This window comes from Staurois parvus, unplaced genomic scaffold, assembly GCF_062004578.1.
Source record: "Staurois parvus isolate SC_StPar_1 unplaced genomic scaffold, SC_StPar_1.0 ptg000725l, whole genome shotgun sequence".
In the NCBI taxonomy this organism is placed as follows: domain Eukaryota; kingdom Metazoa; phylum Chordata; class Amphibia; order Anura; family Ranidae; genus Staurois; species Staurois parvus.
The window spans coordinates 409,894-417,431 of record NW_028318521.1 but is presented as its reverse complement, the minus strand read 5'-3'; positions in this window follow the sequence as shown (position 1 = coordinate 417,431).

The window sequence follows — 7,538 nt, the reverse complement described above, 5'->3', positions numbered from 1 at the left end:
ACAGCCTTATTTTTGATCAGTGTTATGGATGCTGATATTTTCTTTTTGCAGTAGACCAGGTTGTCCAGCCTGGCGGATATACATCTGGCCAAGCAGGAGTGGAGGCGTGGGCCATCCTACTGGTCTCTTGTGGCTGAGCCTTACAGCGGAGTTTTGGTGCTTTTTACCGGTATGGTAACATGCCGGCGGGTTATTGAGGTGGAGATTGGAAGATACTTGATCTTGGATGTCCTTGTGAGGGGGCAGGAACTGCGCCTAATCAATATATATGGACCGCAGTCCAAGTGGGACAGGAAGTGCCTCTTCACAAGGATCAAGCCTTTCCTTTTTACGTCCCAGCTGGTGGTCTTTGGAGGTGACTTTAATACCATAACTAGGCCCAAGGACAGGAGGGGCTCCAATGACAGGCTGGGATATGACAGCGTTTTTCTAAATGCCATATTGAGGAAAGCAGGTCTGGTGGATGCCTTGGTTAAGAGCAGCCCAGACAGCACTGGTTTCACATTTAGGAGAGGTTATAGTCAGAGTAGAATAGACAGGTTTTTTTTGTAGGAGGACTCTGCCTTCTCGGCACCCGAGTGTCGGGCGGTGGAGTTTTCAGACCACCTTATGCTTACTGTGACTTTGAATGTTTCAGACACGCCGCTGAGAGGGAAGGGCATCTAGAGGTTGAATTCATCTCTGCTGGAGGACGAGGAGGTGAGACAATCCTTCAAGGAGTTCTTTCAGGCTCAGGAGACTGTGCTGGATCTCTGCAACAGTAAGTCGGAGTGGTGGGAGCTTACCAAGGTGCGGATTGGCAGGTTTTTCAAGGCCATAGGTAAAAGGAGGCGGTTTGATAAGTACATCGCCTACCAACGGTTGCGGAGGAAGCTCGACCGCCTTGTTTCTAGCGGTGGAGATTCTGGGGCAATCTCAGAGGCCAAACTTCTCCTCAGGAAGTACCAGTATGACCAGCGTACCTCTTTGGTTCTGGAGAGTGATTATGGGACGTACCACTCGCCCGACCCTTTCCAGAATTGCAAACAGAGTGCAGCGATTAAGACGGTCTCTGCCCTAAGGGATAGCACGGGGTCCTTGACAAGATCCAGGTCAGGGATCCTGGAGGTCTCTAGGTCCTTTTATGAGGACTTGCTGGGTGAGAAGTGCCTCGACCAGACAAGAATGTTGAGCTTTTTGGAGTCTACACCTGGTCTGGACGGTAACGTTCCACCTGCGAGTTTGACTGGGGAGATTACTGCAGAAGAGGTGGTCAAAGCCATTGAAAGTCTGGCCATTAAGAAGACTCCTGGGCCAGATGGCCTGACAGCCGAATTTTTTAAAACCTTTAAGTCCAGCTTGGCGCCTTGCGGAGGTTTACAACTGCTATCTGGACGAGGGGGTCCATGAGGCAGTCTGCAGTGATTCTCTTGTCAAAGGGTAAGGATCCTTCGGCTATTGAGAATTGGCACCCCATTAGCCTTCTCAATGTCGATAGAAAGGTTCTGGCTAAGATCTTGTTCTGGCGCCTGTCGTCAGTGGCGGATGGCTTGCTTTCACGTCAGCAGCATTGATCGGTCAAGGGCAGGAGTACCTTCACAGCGGTGTTAGCTGTCTGGGAGGCCCTGGAACGGTGTAAGGCTGAAGGATGGGGAAAGTTTCTGCTGGCAGTGGACCAGGCTAAGGCCTTTGACCGAGTCAATCATGAGTACCTCTGGCATCTCCTGGACCGGTCTGGTTTGGAGGGGAGGTTCATTGGCTGGCTGAAGACGTTGTATAGGGAGGCTGAGAGCTTCATGTTGGTGAATGGCTGGGTTGGGCGATCCTTTGGGGTTGGATCCGGGGTGCGCTCTACGCCTTTGCCATCGACCCCTTCATCAGGAGTACCAGATGATGGGGCGGTGAGTGGGGTCTGATGGGGATCCGCCCCTGAGGGTCGTGGCTTATGCTGATGACGTTTCTGTTTTCATCAGAGGAGGAGGCACAGGAGGTGGTCTCAGTGATGGATCAGTATGCCGAGGCATCTGGCTCCAAGGTCAACCAATGCGAAGTTCTCTTGATGGGAAGGGAGGGTGAGAGCTTCTCACTCCCGGACACCTTCCCAGTGCCTCAGCAGAGTATAAAGGTTTTAGACATCAATTTCGTCCCTGCTGATTATAGCAAATCAAATTGGGAGGCCAAACTGTCTGGTGCCGAGGTCAAGGTGAGATGCTGGAAGGGGTGGCGGCTCTCCTTGAGGGAAAGGGTTGATTTGATCAAGACTTTCCTGGTGCCCGTGTTTTTGTATGTCAGTTTCGTTTGCCTCTTGCCAGAATCGCTCTATACAAGGATCTACAGCTGCTTCTTCCAGATGTTATGGGGGAACAGGCTGAACCTTGTCAAGCGGGATGTGACCTACTCATCCAGGCAGGAGGGTGGCCTAGGTATGGTCCACCCAGTGTTTTTTCTCTCTCTGATCTTGAAACATAATTTTGGTAACATGCTGGCAAGAGACCACCTGCATGGGTAGGACTGTTTCAGGCCTAGTTTAGACCCTTTCTGGACAGTTGGGAGAGTGGTGGGCCAGTGAAAAGCCTGTGGGTCAAGCACGGTAAGCTCCCGGCTTATGTGGCACGGTGCCTGAAGTTACTCCGGCGGTGGCATGTGACGGTGGAGGTCAGATCCCTCCCTAGGAGACTCCTGGGTGAGAGGATTGTGGCAACCGCCTTCCGCGCACCACTGGCCTTGAAAGATTGCCCAGGCCATATCATGAGGGAGGGCTTACATTTAATAAATCTGGAGCGGATTCCCTTGAAGTTTAGGGACCAGGCCTGGCTCGCTTTCCATGGCAGGCTTTACGTGAGGGGTAACTTGAAGTACCGTCCTCCAGATGACCCTGGTTGTCCGAGGTCGGAGTGTCAGGGTGAAGTGGAAACTATGGACCACTTCTTGCTTCAGTGCCCCTTTACCATGGAAGTGTACAAAGAGGTGGTTGGGGCTCTAGGTGTTTCTTTCCTGCACTGCATGACTTATGCAGAGTGGGTGTATGGAGCATTCGAAAGCCGCCAGGGTTTTGATTTGGACACCTTGTTCTTAGTCAGTTTAGTGGTCCAATACTACACGTGGAACGCACAGTGCCAGGTATCCCTTTGGCAGAAAGTCCTCCCCATCCAGGTGGTGGTGTGTGGCATTCTTGGTGAGGTTGGGAAGATTCGGAGCCTTGAGAAAGACAGGTGGCGGCGAAAGGCTTGGATGGAGGCGTGGAGGAACATCAAGCTTGTAGCTGCTGCCTGTTGATCTCGGGTGGTGGTATCTGTCCCTATTTTCCTCTTTTCACTCCCCTAGATTTTGTAGGTATGGAACCTTGTTGATGGAAGACTGCTGACGCTGAAGGTCTAAGTTTCTTAGTCTTCTTCGTAGGTATGTATTGTTTGTTGTCAAGATGTACTAGGTTTAGGCCATAAAGGCCATCTAAAGCAGTAAAGTAGAAATTGATTGTGTTTTCTTTTTGGTTTCTGGCCATAAAGGCCTCTTATATGAATATGTTTTTATTTTGTTGGGGTGGTCTTGTATGCCTGGAGCATCATGTTTTGTTGCTCTTTTTTCTTCCAGGGAATGGACTTTCAGTTTCTGAGCCATAAAGGCTATGAGTGTTTTCGTTTCTTTATGTTGTGTTTTACCCCAGGAAATTCTGGACTTTTTTTTGTTTACGTATTAAGGTGATGTTTATATAAAAACAATATGTTGCGCTCCTTCTTTGAATATTAAATCAATACACATTTCCAATAAATATATGAAAAAATCAATATTAATAAACTTGTGAAAAAAAGAAAATCAAAATGTCATCCCATGCTCATTATACAAAAAATATAAAAAATATACAAAACTTAATCAGTCTTCAATGAAAAAAATATATGTGACTTTTGCCAGTGATTCAAATCAAATAAATAATTCCAGGTGACTTCTTTAGTGAGTATAAGATATGCGCTCACCTCCAGATTAGCCTGTAACAAGCTAATAACTCTTTTTGTCCACTCAATGGGACTGATGTTTGTTGCACCATATGAAGAGTGGTGGGTTCCTCTCAGGCTGCTTCCCGTCTCCTACTCCTGCTGGGATCTTACTCTTATACTGCTTATCTCCTGCTTTCCTTTCCTTGGCAGGTGCCCTCCAGATTAGCCTGTAACAGGCTAATAACGCTTTTGTCCACTTAATGGGACTGATGTTTGTTGCACCATATAAAGAGTGGTGGGTCCCTCTCAGGCTGATTCCCATCTCCTATTCCTGCTGGGATCTCCCTCTTATGCTGCTTATTTCCTGTTTTCCTTTCTTTGGCAAGTGCCCTCAGTGGAAAGAAAATTGTCAAAAATAGTGCTTTATCTTTTTTAAAAAACAGTGCTTTATTAAAGTACCAGTTGCACTCACATTTAAATAGCGTAAAAACCGCTTTTATATCACCAACAATACATCAACAGCATGCCAAACACTGCCTGCCTTGTGTAGACCTGTCATCCTCGAATGGCCAGTGACGTCGTAGCCCCTCCCCTATGCGTTACGCCGCTGGTCACGTGGCTTCATCAGGGGGTTGTAATTGGACGTTCACTTCTCCATTCAGTCTTTATATACTGGCTGTCCTCCATTTTATTGTAGTTAACATGTGCGCGGCCATCTTTTTGGGGCCGTGATTCTAATACGTTCTAATCTTCTCTGCTGATGTTTACTTAAGGAAATACAATGTTGCTTTCCAACTATATGCTACATGTCACTCCCATTCTTGGACAGACAGTGAACACTTTACAATTAGAGATGAGCGAATTATTAAAAAATTCGGTTCGGCTGATTCGCCGAATTCGCGGAATAAATTCGCTTCGAGCCGAATATATTCGCTGCGAATTTAACTTATAAAAAGGGTGTTTCTAGGCTTCAGAGAGCCTTTATATTAGTGCAGAACACTGTACCTTTAATTTAAATGCCCTTGGAGTCTGCTGGGGAAGAGAAATAATACTGTCAGTCAGTATGACATGCAGATAAGTGCCGTCGATCTTAGAATCACCGCACACTTCACTCATTTGGGCAGTCACGGGGCCAAAACCAGAGTGTGGAGCCACAGTGTGGCGGTGGAGGCAGCAGCAATGGGAGGCCATACAGCACCCTATGACAAAATGGAACCCACCAGCAGTGTGAGGAGACCTGAAAGTGGCACATGGCAGAGTGTGGCGATGGAGACAGCAGCAATGGGAGACCGTACAGGGACCCATGACACACTCTGGACCTGGCAGCAGCATGAGGAGGCGGTACAGGGGCCCATGACAGATTACGGGCCTGGCAGCAGCATGAGGAGTCGGTACGGGGGCCCATGGCAGATTACGGGCCTGGCAGCAGCATGAGGAGGCGGTACAGGGGCCCATGGCAGAGTGGCGGAGCGTAAGCAGCTAAAATTGAAGGCCATACAGAGGCCTATGTTAAAAAGTCCCCCCAGCAGCAGCGTGGGGAGACGACTATCAAGAGTCCAATGGCAGAGTGGCGGAGCAGAAGCAGCTTCAATTGAAGGCCATACACAGGCCTAGGTTTAAAAGTCCCTCACAGTTAATTCCAATAACGAACTCTACTCCTCCGTGCAATCTACTTACGAGACCCTGGGCAGGTCTGGGTCCAATTTGTGGTAAAGACTGGTTTTGTTCAGCCATGCTTGAGCGAGTAATAACAGGTCTGTGCTGCCCTTTGGTGTCTGGCTTAATGCGCACAACACTGAACGTCCCAGCGTTTGTCAACGATTTGCCGTTAAGTGATGCAAACCCGCTGAACCACGTTCATGAGGAGCCGGTACAGGGGGCCATGAATCAGTATGGACCTGGCAGCAGCGTGAGCAGACGACAGAGGCACATGGCGCAGGGTGGCGGTGTAGGCAGCATTATTCTGAAGCCATACACAGGCCTAGGTTAAAAAGCGGAAGCCGTCAGCAGCGTGAGCAGACGACAGAGACGCATGGCGCAGGGTGGCGGTGGATGCAGCAGTATTCGGAAGCCAAACACAGGCCTCGGTTAAAAAGCGGAAGCCGTCAGCAGCGTGAGCAGACGACAGAGGCACATGGCGCAGGGTGGCGGTGGAGGCAGCAGCAATGGAAGGCCATACAGCACCCTATCACAAAATGGAACCCACCAACAGTGTAAGGAGACCTGAAAGTGGCACATGGCAGAGTCTGGCGATGAAGTCAGCAGCAATGGGAGGCCGTACAGGGACCCATGACACACTCTGGACCTGGCAGCAGCAAGAGGAGGCGGTACAGGGGCCCATGGCAGAGTGGCGAAGCGTAAGCAGCTTAAATTGAAGGCCATACAGAGGCCTATGTTAAAAAGTCCCCCCAGCAGCAGTGTGGGGAGACGACTATCAAGAGTCCAATGGCAGAGTGGCGGAGCAGAAGCAGCTTCAATTGAAGGCCATACACAGGCCTAGGTTAAAAAGTCCCCCCAGCAGCAGTGTGGGGAGACGACTATCAAGAGTCCAATGGCTGAGTGGCGATCTGGGAAGTCAGCGTTGTGATTGCAGATGCAATGCAGAGATTCTATGAGGTGATGCTGTGGGTGCGAAGAAGATCATATACCGTCGTACTTCCATCCATAAGACGGAACAACCTGCGAACCGGGAGCTTTATTGCCCTGACCCGCTGAGCAGCTTCTGGGATACCCAAGAGGCCCATGGCAGAGTGGCGGAGCGTAAGCAGCTTCAATTAAAGGCCATACAGAGGCCTATGTTAAAAAGTCCCCCCAGCAGCAGCGTGGGGAGACGACTATCAAGAGTCCAATGGCAGAGTGGCGGAGCGGAAGCAGCTTCAATTGAAGGCCATACACAGGCCTAGGTTAAAAAGTCCCCCCAGCAGCAGTGTTGGGAGACGACTATCAAGAGTCCAATGGCTGAGTGGCGATCCAGGAAGTCAGCGTTGTGATTGCAGATGCAATGCAGAGATTCTATGAGGTGATGCCGTGGGTGCGAAGAAGATCATATACCGTCGTACTTCCATCCATAAGACGGAACAACCTGCGAACCGGGAGCTTTATTGCCCTGACCCGCTGAGCAGCTTCTGGGATACCCAAGAGGCCCATGGCAGAGTGGCGGAGCGTAAGCAGCTTCAATTAAAGGCCATACAGAGGCCTATGTTAAAAAGTCCCCCCAGCAGCAGCGTGGGGAGACGACTATCAAGAGTCCAATGGCAGAGTGGCGGAGCGGAAGCAGCTTCAATTGAAGGCCATACACAGGCCTAGGTTAAAAAGTCCCCCCAGCAGCAGTGTGGGGAGATGACTATCAAGAGTCCAATGGCTGAGTGGCGATCTGGGAAGTCAGCATTGTGATTGCAGATGCAATGCAGAGATTCTATGAGGTGATGCCGTGGGTGCGAAGAAGATCATATACCGTCGTACTTCCATCCATAAGACGGAACAACCTGCGAACCGGGAGCTTTATTGCCCTGACCCTCTGAGCAGCTTCTGGGATACCCAAGAGGCCCATGGCAGAGTGGCGGAGCATAAGCAGCTTCAATTAAAGGCCATACAGAGGCCTATGTTAAAAAGTCCCCCCAGCAGCAG